Here is a 15,560-nt window from a genome sequence, read left to right as displayed (position 1 = left end):
AAACCATCCCTCGACCAAAACTGTGCCGCTAACTATAGACCTGTCTCTAATCTTCCCTTCATCTCTAAACTCCTGGAATATCTGGTCCACTCCCGTCTTATCCGCTATCTCTTTGATAACTCTCTTCTCGACCCTCTCCAATCCGATTTCCGCTCTTTACACTCTACTGAAACTGCCCGCCTATGGGGCGCGTTCTTTTTGGCACGCCGCCTTCACCACTCCCTGGTCATTCACCCTTCAGGTAATCAACTGCGCGATATTGCGCTATATTTTCAGGACAGTCTTTGCTGAATGAACGTCCCATTGTGGTGTATCCTTGCAGCTCATTATTTTGTCTCTGCAATTGTCCTCCAAGCAGTGCATTGTGCTGTATGGTGCTGCATAGTTTTGGCACACTACCTCTGTGTAAGCGCCTTATTAGCCGTTACCAGGTGCATCAGGTTTTGTGTATTGTGGCCCACTCCACTTATGCGGCATTATTTAGCGCACATGCTGTCTGACTTATGGTTTTGGCCCATTTCTACCATATAGCGCTTTTCATGGTGGTTTCTGTGGCCCTTTTTAGCGCATGTGCTGCTTGGCTTCTGTTCCTGGTTTATTTTTGCTAACAGCGCTTCTCAAGTTTTTGTATAGCTACCAATGGGCGCATATTTATTATTTCTCTTTTTTTGCACTATTATTTGTTTATACACATATATTAATTTTTTTGGTGCACATTAATCACCTTTATATATGCATACACACACATTTTATTTATTCATTTTTTTCTTACCAATTTTGGGTATATTTATATCATCTTTTACTATTTATTTTCACATTTTATTTTTCGTTTCATTGTGCCTACCATGTGTTTTGGTTGCTATATATAGGGATTATTATATTTTCTATTCCATAAGTGGTGATATCATTATTAGTACAAATACTTGACTATTTATTTATTGTGCGGTTTCCTTTGCCTTTTTTATATGTTTTTTCATACATCGCTGTTGTTGTTGTTTGGCCATAATTTTAATAAAGGCTTATTTTATATTTTTTGCCTCTAATTTGTGTTTATATATACATTCCCATTATTCTGGTTCTCCCTACATCAGTAGTTGTTCTTTTCATATATACCGGATGGTCTGCCATCCACTCTTTGGAAGAAACACATTGGTCAATTATTAATTCATTAATTTCTATTTGGTTGTATAATTATTTATATTTTATATTTGTGTTGTTTCTTTCTGTATTCTTCTGAAACTGCCCTCACTAAAGTCTCTAATGATCTGCTAACAGCTAAATCAAATGGTCATTACTCCATGCTAATTCTCTTGGATCTCTCTGCAGCATTCGACACTGTAGATCATCAGCTCCTCCTCACTATGCTCCGTTCCATTGGCCTCAAGGACACTGTTCTCTCCTGGTTCTCCTCCTATCTCTCCGACTGCTCCTTTACTGTATCTTTTGCCGGTTCCTCCTCTCACCTTCCCCTTACTGTTCGGGTTCCTCAAGGATCCGTTCTAGGCCCCCTCCTCTTCTCCTTGTACACTGCCCCTATTGGTCAAACAATCAGTAGATTTGGTTTCCAGTACCATCTCTATGCTGATGACACCCAATTATACACTTCTCCTGACATTACCCCAGCTTTTCTAGAAAACACCGGCGATTGTCTAAACGCTGTGTCTAACATCATTTCCTCACTATATCTGAAACTGAACCTGTCAAAGACTGAACTCCGTGTGGTTCCTCCCTCTACTAATGTACCTATACCCGACATTGCCATTTCTGTGTGTGGTTCCACTATTACTCCCCAGCAACATGCCCACTGTCTTGGGGTCATACTTGACTCCGAGCTTTCCTTTGCCCCCCCCCACATTCGATCACTGGCTCGCTCTTGTCATCTGCACCTCAAAAACATTTCTAGAATTTGACCTTTTCTTACTTTTGACTCTGCAAAAACTCTTACTGTTTCTCTTATTCATTCTCGTATCAACTATTGTAACTCTCTTCTAATTGGTCTCCCTCTTACCTAACTCTCCCCTCTCCAATCTGTCTTGAATGCTGCAGCCAGGATCATATTCCTCACCAATCGTTACACCGATGCCTCTACCTTGTGCCAGTCATTACACTGGTTACCCATCCACTCCAGAATCCAGTGCAAACTTATTACCCTCACCCATAAAGCCCTCCATGCCTCAGCACCACCCTACATCTCCTCCCTTGTTTCAGTCTACCATCCTACCCGCACCCAACGTTCTGCTGATGTCCTGAGGTTAGCATCCTCAATAATCAGAACCTCCCACTCCCGTCTCCAAGACTTTACACGTGCTGCGCCAATTCTTTGGAATGCACTTCCCAGGTCAATGCGATTAGTCCCCAATCCCCACAATTTTAAGCGTGCCCTGAAAATGCATTTATTCAGACTGGCCTATGGCCTCAACACATTAATCTATCCCTGTGTGGCACAGCCAAAAGTTTTACCATAACCAGGTTCCCCGCATCATGTTCCCACATGCTTTATGCATCCATTAGCCCTCTGTGTCTGCACTGTTACACACTTAACATTATGGCTGGTCCATACAATCAGGGCCACTGTTACCACCCACCTTTCGTGTCTACCTCTTTCCTCATAGATTGTAAGCTTGCGAGCAGGGCCCTCATTCCTCTTGTTAATTGTTATAATCTATGTGATTATTGTTATGCTGTAATGTCTATCGCCTGTACAAATCCCCTCTGAAATGTAAAGTGCTGCGGAATATGTCGGCGCTATAGAAATAAAATTTACTATTATTATTCTTATTATTATTACTGTCCTGTGACTATAAGACAACTGACTGCAGCAGGAACCTCCCCCCTCTGCAGTAAAAGAAAGAGGGTGTGGCTTCTATTCTCCATCAGCTGATGATGGAACTGAACAGCATGTGGTTAATTCTTGTGTTCACTGCAGGATTTCTACAGGTTTGACTGTTTCAGGACCATGCATAAAATAAATGCTGCAGAATAACAAACAGGGAGGGCGATTATATTTCTTGTTTAATTTAATTATGTATTAAAAGGTCTAGTATTCCCTTAAATGGAATCTTTCGGTAGGTTTTTGCTATCTAATCTGGACGTAGCATAATGTAGAGCAAGAGAGTTTGATTCCAGGGATGTGTCACTGGGTTGTTTGTTGTAGTTTCAATGCAATCAGTGTTTTATCAGCAATATATTATCAGTCACTGCAGGACTAGGTCTCACGTGCACCATAGTCAGGGTAATCTGTGTAACCCCGCCCCCACCACTGATTGGAAGCTTGCTGATAATGTATACAGAAAGCTGTCAACCAGAGCTGTCGGTGGGGTTATAGACAGTTCATGATTCTGATCACTGTTAAATCTTCAGCAAATAAAACAGAGATTCTATCAAAACTACATCTAGCAGTCTAGTAAGTGACACATCACTGTAATCAGGTTTTCCTGCCCTACATTGTGCTGCTCATCTGAGTGAGGCATAAAGTAGGGAAAGAGACCCTGATTCCAATAATGTATTGCTTAGTTTACTGAGTGCAACAGTTGTGATACAATCAGAGTTCTGTATGCCATAGATGTAGCAGTGCTCAGAAAGCTAACCTCGCCTACACCACAGCTTTCAGTGTTTAATGTACATTGACAGTAAGTTGCTATTCAGTGCTGGGGGTGTAATTAGACCAGGAGGCATGAGACACCTAGTCCTGTAATGATAATCTCCTGCTGATAAAACAGCACACAGCCTAAAAAGTGACAAATGACAGAAATCAGTGTATCAGCCCCTACATCATGCTGTCATCAGATAACATGGTGAAAATTTACTGACATATTCTCTTTAATGTGTAAATTAGAAAAAAGTTGTAATACCCCATAATAAAGGAAATGTTTGCTGCCATCATGTATTATTCCCTGCGCATAGAAATCCTAATTTACAAACTGAACGAGAAAAGTTACAGTCCTAATTATAACCCAGATTGTAATTATTCCACTTTACCAGATGAATCTCATAAATACAAATTAACATATTACTCCTGGCCAATCCCAGTCATCTATAAATAATATGGATTCGCTCGGCAATGCCGGAACCGACATGACATTTTATGGCTAATACAATATTTGCAAGTGTCAACGCTACGTAATATGCGACACGCACGAGAGGATGCGGAACGACGAAGAACTCGATTCTAAAGGGTTAAAACGAGTAATGCGGGCCAAGCGCATAATACTTAATTGCTAGCGGGAACTTAATGAATTCATTTCTGTGAGTCAGCTCCTTTACTCAGTCTCCCGGCATAAACCAACGTAACGTTTCCTCAATCCCATTCTCATCAATGTGAAACCCGTTTATGGAGTACGAAATAGGCAGGTCCTTCGCCGGGCACCAAATCGATGACTAGATCTAATGAATGCGATATACGAGGGAGGACAGAGGTTGCTGTTAAAAATTCAATGATCACTGATGGAAAAATATGTCAGTGCGGGCAAATCAATAGATGTTTCATGCTATCATGAACACACAGGGATTTTATTTTCAGATGTGATTTATTTATTTATTTCAAATCTGATTTTTTTTTTTTTTGCGCTTTGCAGCTCGGTTTATTTGATTTCGCTTTGTAATGTGCGTGTGGGATTTATACTATAGAGCTAAATCACTTTGGTTCAATTTTTTTTAGCATTTTTCATGTACTTGTGTTTTATGTTATTTTAATGTAGTATTATATAGTTGTTATTAGATTTCTTATTTATCTTCATTATTAGTTCTATTAGTATTTGTAGATTATTAATAGAGATGAGCATACGTACTTGCATAAGGCGTTACCTGAGCATGCTCATGTGCTAGCCTAGTGTCTTTGGCGCGTTCGAATACTATGCTCGCGTTGCCGCGGCTGCATGTCTCACGGCTGTTTGTCAGCTGCAACACGTGCCGGGATTGTCCAGCTGTTAGAGTCCCCGCGGCTGCATGTCTCTAGGCTGTTTGACAGCCACGACGAATGCCGGAATTACCCAACTGTTCGAGTCCCCGCAGCTGCATGTCTCACGGCTGTTCAACAGCCACAACACGTGCCAGAATTACCCAAATGTTCGAGTCCCGGCAACTGCATGTCTCGCGGCTGTTCGACAGCCACAACACGAGGTGGGATTTCCCAACTGTTCAAGTCCCCACAGCTGCATGTCTGACTGCTGTTCGACAGCCGCAACACGTGCCAGGATTGCCCAACTGTTCGAGTCCCTGTGGCTGCATGTCTCTCAGCTGTTTGACAGCCACAACATGTGCCCGGATTGCCCAACTGTTCGAGTCCCTGTGGCTGCATGTCTCTCAGCTGTTTGACAGCCACAACATGTGCCCGGATTGCCCAGCTGTTCGAGTCCTCGCGGCTGCATGTCTCTCAACTGTTCGATAGCCGCAACACATGCTGTGATTGCCCAATTGTTCGAGTCCCCTCGGCTGCATATCTCGTGGCTGTTCGACAGCCGCAACACGTGCCGGGATTGCCCAACTGTTCGAGTCCCTGTGGTTGCATGTCTCTCAGCTGTTTGACAGCCACAACATGTGCCCAGATTGCCCAACTGTTCGAGTCCTCGCGGCTGCATGTCTCTCGACTGTTCGATAGCCGCAACACATGCTGTGATTGCCCAATTGTTCGAGTCCCCTCGGCTGCATATCTCGTGGCTGTTCGACAGCCACAACACGTGCCGGGATTGCCCAACTGTTCGAGTCCCCGTGGCTGCATGGCATCATGTGCTAGGATTGTCCAACTGTTCGAGTCCCCGCTGCTGCATGTCTCTCGGCTGTTCAATAGCCGCAACACGTGCTGTGATTGCCCAGTTGTTTGAGTCCCCTCGGCTGCATATCTCGCGACTGTTTGACAGAAGCAACACGTGCCAGAATTGCCCAACTGTTCGATTCCCGGCGGCTGCATGTCTCACAGCTGTTCCACAGCTGCAACACATGCTGTGATTGCCCAACAAACAGGTAATCCCCGCATGTGTTGCGGCTGTCGAACAACTGTGAGACATGCAGCCGCGGGGACTCGAACATGTTTTTCGAGCTCGCCGAAGTCACTTGGTTAGCACCTGAGCATGCTCAGATAACACCTTATCCCAGCACATTTGCTAATCACTAATAGTAATCACTGATATACAGTAATTTTGGTGTCACCGGTAATTATGGTGCTGATTAAGAATATGACTTTGGTTTTGCCAGATTGGATCTAGTTTCTGAGATATTTAATAATCAATTACAAGTAGAATTCTGGCTTCAAAAAGTCGCATTTATAGGATTGCAAACCTACAAATTGAAGTATAAAATAATTATAGGGGATATATCATTACCTAAGACTCTGTTAAAGAGTCCAAAGACCAAAAGCTATTGCATTTGTTATCACACACAAGTCACATTGGGGGAATGCAGTATTTTCATGGATGAATTCACAAAAACTAGAACCAATTCAGCAAAAGTAATTGGACTTTTGAATTAAGCGCCCTCAAAATACCCTGAATCCATTCATAAAACCTTGGCACCTGAACATGCACGTGCGTGTTAAATGTCACTGTTAGAGTTTGACAGCAGCATTTAACATGTTAACAGCCGCGGGTGAATCGCGATTCCACCTGCGGCTGTTAGGGGCACATGATAGCTGATCAGATCAGCTGTCATATGCCGGAAAAGGTCATCACCAGAGGAACAGGGGGAGATGTCCAATGTCGGATAAATCCATGATTGGACGTTAAGGGGTTAATATGTTCGGAAAAGGGTCGCCGAATCCGAATGTGCCATATTTCTACCATATTCGTGCCAAATTTATATTTGATGATCGGTTCCGAACATATTCATTCATTTCTACTTTCATTGACTCCAATGACGTTCGGCTGTGTTCGGCGAATATTGCAAAAACTACACTCGGCGCCGATCGAAATCACAACGGAATTATGAAAAATTCGCTCAACTCTAATCTTAATATCATGATGATGTCTATAATAATAGTAAAATGATGAAAAATTGTACTATTATTATTAACGGCCTTTGGCTGTGTCAGCTCTGTCTCGAGCCATGGTGACTTAAAGGATGAATGATCTGTAGGAAGATCAGTCTTGTTGAGACATAGCCAGGGTCTTCTCCAGTCTCCACCATTATCTTGATAGTATCAAGCCATCGGGTGGCCGGTCTTCCTCTTCGCCTTGTTCCTTCTATTCTTCCGGCCATGATGTCCTTCTCCAGTGATCGCTCTCTTCGTATGATGTGTCCAAAGTAGGCAGGTCGTAGCTCGGCGATCATTCCTTCGAGTGACTTGTTAATTAGAAGTATTATTATTTTGCATTATTAAGGTAATCATTAATATAACTACCACTACAGCTACTATTATTATTTCTAATTTTAATTTAATTCTTGTTATTGCTTTTCTCCATAGCAGTAACGCTACTAATTTCATTCTATTAGGAAATAAAGTGCAGATAATAATAGTGATAGAAATAATAATAACTAAGAATAATTATTATTATAATTGTTTGTATTACTACTAACCATGGTACTGTAACTGCTATTACAATTTTTAACTTTATTATGACTGTTACAATTTAGATTCGTACTTACATAATTATTTTAATGACCAGTGTAGTTATGATTATTTCTATCACTTGTAGTATTGTTTGTAGTTTTCATTTTATTCATTTCATTATTAGAAACATTTTAATATTATTGTAATAATAAGCATTATCTTTTTTTTTTACTAATTTTAGTATTGTTAATAGTATTATTAACAGTGACGATAAAATTATAGCAATAATAATAATGATAGCAATAACAATAGCTACAAGTATTATTATTTAACGTTATAACCAATATAATAATAATAAAATAATAATATTAAATGATAATGATAACAATAATTATAATAATGACTATGATAATACAAATTATTATAAACACTAACAATGCTAAAATAACAGTATTATAATATTTTTAGTAATTTAAGTATTAGTAATATTAATGACAAAGATGATAAGTTGATAATAGCAATAATATTAACACCAAAAATAATAATACTCATAATAATAACAATAATAATGACTACAATTATTATTATTTAAAGTTATAACTAATATAATAATAATGCATTATAATAATACTACTACTAATAATAATTATTATAAAAAATACTAATAATGGTAAAATAATTATAATAATGCGTAATATTATAATAATGAAAATAATAACGATAATAAATGAAAATAATGAAAACAATGATAATGATAATAATTATTAAGAATTCGAATAATGCTAAAATAATTATAATAATATTTAATATTATAATAATCATTCTAATAATAATGTTAATAATACTAATATTAACAATATTGTTAACAATAATAATAATAATAATAATAATAAAATAATAATAATAATAATAATATGTTTTTTACTAGTGTTATGAGTTCATGTAGCAGTAGACCTTGCTATGAATACAGAAATAATTCGGGGTTTTTTTTTGCCCTTCTTGCCACTGTATCATTGGTGGTACAATCAGCATAAAAGTCCTGAGCCAGCGGCCAATTATCATTGCGATGCCCTTTGACCTCTATGCCTCGGTCATCTGGCACCGCACGTGAGGTCATTGAACAATATGATCCAAAGGAGAAGGATCCAGGTCGAAAGTGGCTCAGAAAGGAGAAAGTTACCCTGCTGGAAACTTTAGCTCCTTTACTAATATTAAAAGTGCAGTTGGACCTGATTAATAATTCACGTCGCTTTTCTTCAATACCTGGAGCTGAACTCCGACCCTGCGGTGAACGGCTCCATTCTCGGCCGTGGTTGGAAGCTGCGGCTGCCGTCTGTTGCTTACATGGCGCATTGTGTACGGGGCCGAGGGGAAAGCATAGATGACTGCAGATATCACTGGGAGTTGTCCTCTTGTGTGAAGTCTATAAATATTATATTCCGCTCTTCTGAAATACAATAGCCTTCTCTCCATTCACCGCTACCTTTTCACCCACTACTTTGACTCGGCGTCTATCTGTACTGTGTTTTTTTGCTATTCTAAACATGAACCAGTAGGAAAACCATAGCATATGTGATTCTGCAAAATTCATACATTTTTCACATATAAAAAATTAATAACAATGCTTAAAAAAAAATTCATTGTATGGAAACTTGGCGATAACAGAGCGAGAAGGGTGTAAAGATGATAGACCAGAATTTACTTACTAAAGGGCTTTTCCTTTATTGATTGCCAAACTTTTATATAGACCATCGATATCTAATCTGAGGGGGTCAACTCCGGTCATTACAAGTTCACAGGGAGTCCCAGTTTACGGCAACTCAGCATCATTGCAGTGAACTGAGCTGCAATACCAGGCACAACCACTGCCAATGGTAGGGTGCTGAGCTGATCATCGTGCTGATCGGAGAAGGTGTAGGACCTTCACTTTCAGATATTGGTGGCCTATTAAGATGTCACGTGCATATATGTCTTTGGTCACAGTCTGTCATGTATCAAGAAAGTCATCAAGAAATGGTCTAAATCATTCTGTACTGCCATATGAGGTCTCTAAGGTATGGCCAGAATTAGTTGATGGTACATGGAGATTTAGACATTGATCTTCGAGATTAGGAGGGTAGACAGACGGTGGTTATGGATTAGGATTGAGAAATTGGATCTGTCATAGCAATGAAACGTCCTAAGCTGTCCATATGGGCATGCAGGTCATAGGACGTTGAATAAAATGATACCTTGATATCTGCGATCCAATCTCTTATTCCAGAAAAATCCACGTTTCCTAATATGAAAATGAGCTATAAAAATCTATGGGCTGGACATATATCTCCTTGAGAATCTGCCTCCTGAGCTTATTTTAAGTGAAAGAGGGATTTCAGACCTTTATAGGTGCATCTAGACCAGGAAAAATGATGCATATGCTTAAAAGAACATCCTGCCTACAGAGAAGCATGATGGTGGCTTAATAGTGTCTACAGTAAAGCATAACAGTGGCTCAGTGATGGCTAAAGTGAAGCATGGTACTATCTCATTGATACATAAGGTGAAGCATAATGGTGGCTGAAATGCCTACAGTGAAGCATAGCGATGGCTTAGTGATGTTTACAGTGAAGCATGGCGTTGACTCAGTGATGCCTACAGAAAAGCATGGTCGTAGCTCAATGATGCCAAGAGTGAAACATGGCAGTGGCTCAGTGATATAAACAGTGAAGCATGATGGTGGCTGGGTAATGACTACAAAGGAGGTAGGTGGTGGCTTGGTGATGCCTGCATGAAGCATGGCGGTAGCTTGGTGATGCCTACAGTAAAGCATGATGGTGGCTCAATGATTCTCTGGGGCAGGAGAAGACACAAACAGAATAGGACTCCTGGGCAAGAACAATATATAGGCTATTTGCAGTACAATAACACATCATAATGCACAATGATACCTGTTTTGTAGGTGGAAGTTGGCCCCCTTTTCCTCTTGGGCCTCTGTGTAGCTGCACAAGTTGCAGCAATGGTATGTCTGCCCCTTCTCCAGGGCTGCTTTGCCTCCTTTGGAACTAGAAGCCTGCATTATATAGAGGGCAAGATGGTTTAATCATGTTTCAGGAGATCCTAGGTGAAAACATTATGCCTTCTGAGAGCAAGCTGTCTATTTGGCATCATTGGACCTTCTCACAGGACAGTGATCCCGATTCCCAATCAAATCTCAAAGTCCACCAAGTCTTTGTATAAGAAGAAGTCCTGGAAGATTCTTGAGTGACTTTCATAGTTGCCTGAATTGAACCTCATAAAAAAAAGTCTTTGGTGGGTTTTGAAGAAGGTAGTTACGGCACGCAAATCCAGAAATTGGTGTCTGGTTATACATCATGTCTGTAGCAGGTTATAACAGCCAGAGGGGCTTTACTAACTACTAAAGACACACGTCATAAAAAGGGAGAATAATTCCGAAACTGAAGTTGTAAAAGTGGCATTTTTCACTGAATTGTAGAAACCACTTGTTAAATTACTTTCACAGTATATAATTTTTTACTTCATTTATATATATTTTATTTTACAGAGAATGTCACGGGATTTGGCGAGCCAACCAGTGAACAATAAGAAGACCTCGAAAAAGGTAAAAAGAAAAGGCAAAAAAAATAAAAATAAAGTCACATTTTTGAAAGCAGCGTAGATATTTGATTGTTTTGAAATAGAACTCGGGCTTATGTTTTAAGGTTCCAGAGGATTTTTTCGCCTATAGATTCTGTTCTCCCGGGGTGCGGACATGAAATCTAGACCTTTTATGCCGTAGACCGGTCTTTCGATACAACGCTCTTGCACATGGCTTCCGGAATAAATTTTTAATGTCCTCAATGTTTAACTCGAGCATTCGGAAACATGCACTAGTGTACAGGTTTGTATTTCATAAAATATTTACCAGTTTGGAATATTTGGTGCTAAGATCTTCTCCCCGTGTTATTTTTTTTGCGGAGCGTCTCTCGATGTTAAAAAATAGTAGTATGTGATCAGAAAAACATGGCTGCGTTCATTCAAAACAGCGCCACCCTTGAGTGCTGGACATGTCTGGTATTGCATCTGTGTTGTTTTTTTGGGGCTGCCTTGTCCTTAAAGGGATTGTACACATTTGGGGACTTTTTTATTCACTTAAATGCATTTATTTAGAGCTTAATATCATTTTTTGTGCTATTGGGTTTCATTAAAAATGTTGTACTGTACTGTTTTAGCTTTTATCAGCTCCTTGTTTCCCGGCACATTCAGCTTTGATGGGGTCTGCGGTCATAAATCAGCTCAGGAGGAGCTCAGAAAAATACAGATAAAAGAGTAACAAACTTTCTGTCAGAACGAGTTCACTGACAGGTTCTCAGATGACTCATTCTGCAGAGCGTCACACGGATGCTAGAGGAAGTTAACAGTGCAAAGATTTTAATGGAACCCAATTGCAAAAATGTTTTTTGTTTTTTTGCCCCAAATACATCGATTTATGTAAACAAAAATGACCCCAAAAGTGGACAACCCCTTTAAATGAAGCATCATCATCATGGGAGGAAGTTCCTTCCACATTCTCATGGATCGTGCCCCCGAGTGGGTTTGTTTCGGTCTCTCGTAGTGATTAATTACTGATTAGGATGATATAACAAAGGGTAAAATTCAAATGGCAAAAGATGGAAAACTGGACAAGGAAGGAGTCAACCGGCGCTAATCTAATACTACATCCATTACTGGATTTCAAAATCATGGGTGCACTTTATGGCGGCATTATGTGACGTCATTGAAGGAGTATCTAATGATTTTATGTTAGCGCTGAGTAATGTTGTTGCAGTATTGCGGTATTATACGAGCTGTGTATGGCAGCATTAAGTGTACTCATTATGGGAGTATCAGGCGATATTTTGATGGCAAGGAATAGTACTATAATTTCGATGATATATGGCGATAATATATGAAAATATTATGTGTACTCATTATAGGAGTATCTGGGAATGTTATGTCAGCACCATATAGTTCTATAATTAAGATCTAATATGGCTGTAGTGTAATAGTTGTATATGGCGTTATTATATGGACCCATTACAAAAGTACCCATTGATATTATGTTGGTACTATAAACTATAATTTAGAGGTTAAATGATAGTACCGTATTATAAGGCAGTCATACAGTATGTGTGCTTATTATAATAGTATGTGGTAACATTATGCACGGTTATATTGAAGAGCTTCATATGGCAGTATTATATGAACTCATTATAAGAGTACTGGAGATATTACTGTATGTTGCCACTGTATAACACCTTAGTTTAAATGTTACATGGTTGTATTATAAGGTTCTCAACTTGCATTATTATGTGGATTTACTATAAAAGTGTCCACTGATCTTATGTTGGCACTACATAGTACTATTATTTAGATGTTACATGGCGATATTATATGGCAGTAGTATATGTATTCATTTTATAAGTGTCTGGTTATTATGTTGGCACCGCACCACCTAATACTAAACTTTAGGTATTATATGGTAGTATTATAAGGGGATGCATGTGGCAGTATTATTTGGACTCATTATTGAAGTACCTGGTGATATTATGTTGGTACTATATGTTATCATTAAATAGTGGTATTATATGGCAGTATTATGTGTAGTTATTGTAATAGTATCTGGTGATAAAATGTTGGCACTGCATAGTGCTATAATGTAGAGATTATATCGAAGTATTATTATTATATTATAAGAGCTGCATATGGAAATATTATGTAGAGTCATTATAGGAGTACTGGCAATATTATTACATGTTGGCGCTGTATAACACCATAGTTTAGATGTTACATGGCAGCAATACAAGGGTCGAATATTGCAATATTATGTGGACTTACTATAAAAGTATCCAGTGATATTAAATTGGTAGTATATAGTACTGTTTTTTTAAATGTTATATTGCGGTATTATACGGTATATATTATTATATGAACTTACTATACAAGGATCTGGCAATATTATGTTGATACTGCATAGTACTATAATTTGCATGCTATATAGTGGTATTATTCATTATAGAAGGACCTCGTGATAATACGTTGGTACTATATGCTATAATTTAGATGTTAAATGATGGCATTATATGGCAGTATTATGTGCGCTTACCAGAGGAGTAGCTGATAATAATATGATGACCCCGTATAATACTATCATTTAGATGTTATATGTAGGTATTTTAAGGCAGGATGTCCACACTTTGGGGGATATTATCTAGACATTGTATAGCGGTATTATTTAGACATTATATATACCGTATTAGTGGCCAGTGTGCATGGATAGGATCAGCACACAGGGCGTTGCGGCGATTTCTTTGCCACTGCCTCATATGTATATGGCGGACTCACTTTACTGTATGAGACATCATGGAGCAGAGCTTTAGGCACCGCTTTTGTAATAAAAGTTTAAACCTTTAAATTTAAGGGGTTGCAAAAAATAAAAAATAAAAACATGGCTACTTTTGTTTTTTTAAGAAAATGCACCAAGCCAGTTTACGGGTTGTGTCTGGTATTCAGTGACTATATCTGTGCTGCAGTACCACATACAACCTGCAGACAGGGGTGGCGCTATTTCAAGAAGAAACCCAGTTTTTTTTTTTCCCCAAACATTATTAATAAATGTGTACATCAGAGCGGCTGATGGTGAAAATTGCTTGTGTGATGTTTTTGATGTAAGAAACGATTGAAGATCACAGCTTTTACAGTAGTCGCTGACTACAACCTCTGGCCACAATCAGTAGCTATGGAAATGGATTCTTTTGGATGGAGTTCACATGGTATTACAATTGACATTTTCCTTTCTGTCTCCCTGTGACTCTTGCACCCGACTATTATTCCCACTTATGAAGAAACATTCTTTAAGGCGGCGGAGGGAGATTGCATCACCTTTCAAGTATTCCCGAGACTTCACATGAGTCTGGGTTACAATTCTGTCTGCGGTTTTATTTTCACTCTTCCAGTGCGTGTATATATATTTTTTTTTTCTGAGAAATGATTCCTGTGATGTAATGAAAAGCCAGTGTTTAATATTTCATACATCTCCCCTCGCAGACGGGTCCCCGGAGACCCCGCCGCAGCTCCTGAGCCTCAATCTGCCTTTACTTCCAGCGCATCATCAGACATCACAAGAAACCACTTATTAAGGCTCTTAGTAGTGAAACACCTTGAATTTAAAGAATACTCATAACCGTATTATTGAAGTCGACAAAATGTAACCTGTGTACGAAGCCAGTCATTGTCAGTATTTCCTTGTGTACATAAATAGAGAACATACGAAAATAACTGCAAAGAAAGGACCTGTTCTGCATCTAATCCCCTGATCCTTTGCAGAATATACTATAAAAAGATATGATTATATAATAATTACCTGTGATAAGTCATGTGGGCGGTCTCAGGCTCCAGAGTAGTCATGCGGTCTTGACTTGATCTCACAGGCCAATGTACACCTTCGCAAGCCAGTTCTGGTGGCTTCTGGTGCTAGTACAGACGAATCCAAGGATGTAACTACAGTTGGCTTGTATTGACATATCCAGGACTGCATGACTTCTCAGGAGATGGGACCACCCACATGACTCTTCAATGGTAAATGCTTACAAAATGCACCACCTAATAACTTCATCTCATACTGTAAGGAGTAGTCTAGGCATGGGCACTTTAAGGGATTGTTCACTAGTGGACTTCCCCTCTTTAAATGGGTTGTCCAGGCTTGGGGGGGGGGTGTTCACATTTTTTGTTACTGCAGGCTTGTGAATCTTTACAGAGTGCAGTGTCTTCGCTGTTAGGATTCTTCTGTGCTGGCGCCCAGAGCTGGCAAACGTGTGACCGCAAGTATATGATTTGGATATATGCGGTCACATGCCAACTGGACGTCGGAATGTCACGTCTAGTCGGAATGTGGCCGGAAGTAAGCACATCGCTCACTCACAATGTGAGGATTCACTAGTATACCTACATCCCCACGCTGGTGCCGCTCCTTTCCTCTGACTCCGAGTGCTGTGTTCCCTGGTGATTTTGTGAGTTCTGCCAACTATCAGCAACCTCTTGCTGCACCCTAAAGACCCTAGACTCA

The 15,560-nt window shown here is 39.5% G+C and overlaps 1 protein-coding gene across 5 annotated transcripts in view; it reads left to right on the top strand.

Annotated features, from left to right (window-relative positions):
- The window catches only part of ELFN1 (extracellular leucine rich repeat and fibronectin type III domain containing 1), a 673,117-nt gene that overhangs the window by 143,937 nt on the left and 513,620 nt on the right, over nt 1-15,560 (top strand). For all 5 annotated transcript variants that reach the window (XR_012222355.1, XM_073555166.1, XM_073555164.1 and 2 more), the window contains one exon: nt 11,022-11,078. The gene's annotated coding sequence lies outside the window, so the exon portion shown is untranslated. The remainder of the gene's footprint in view (nt 1-11,021; nt 11,079-15,560) is intronic.

The sequence above is a fragment of the Dendrobates tinctorius genome, unplaced genomic scaffold (assembly GCF_039654945.1).
Source record: "Dendrobates tinctorius isolate UK_male_01 unplaced genomic scaffold, ASM3965494v1 ptg000222l, whole genome shotgun sequence".
Classification (NCBI taxonomy): domain Eukaryota; kingdom Metazoa; phylum Chordata; class Amphibia; order Anura; family Dendrobatidae; genus Dendrobates; species Dendrobates tinctorius.
This window is presented reverse-complemented; position numbering and strand designations above follow the sequence as displayed.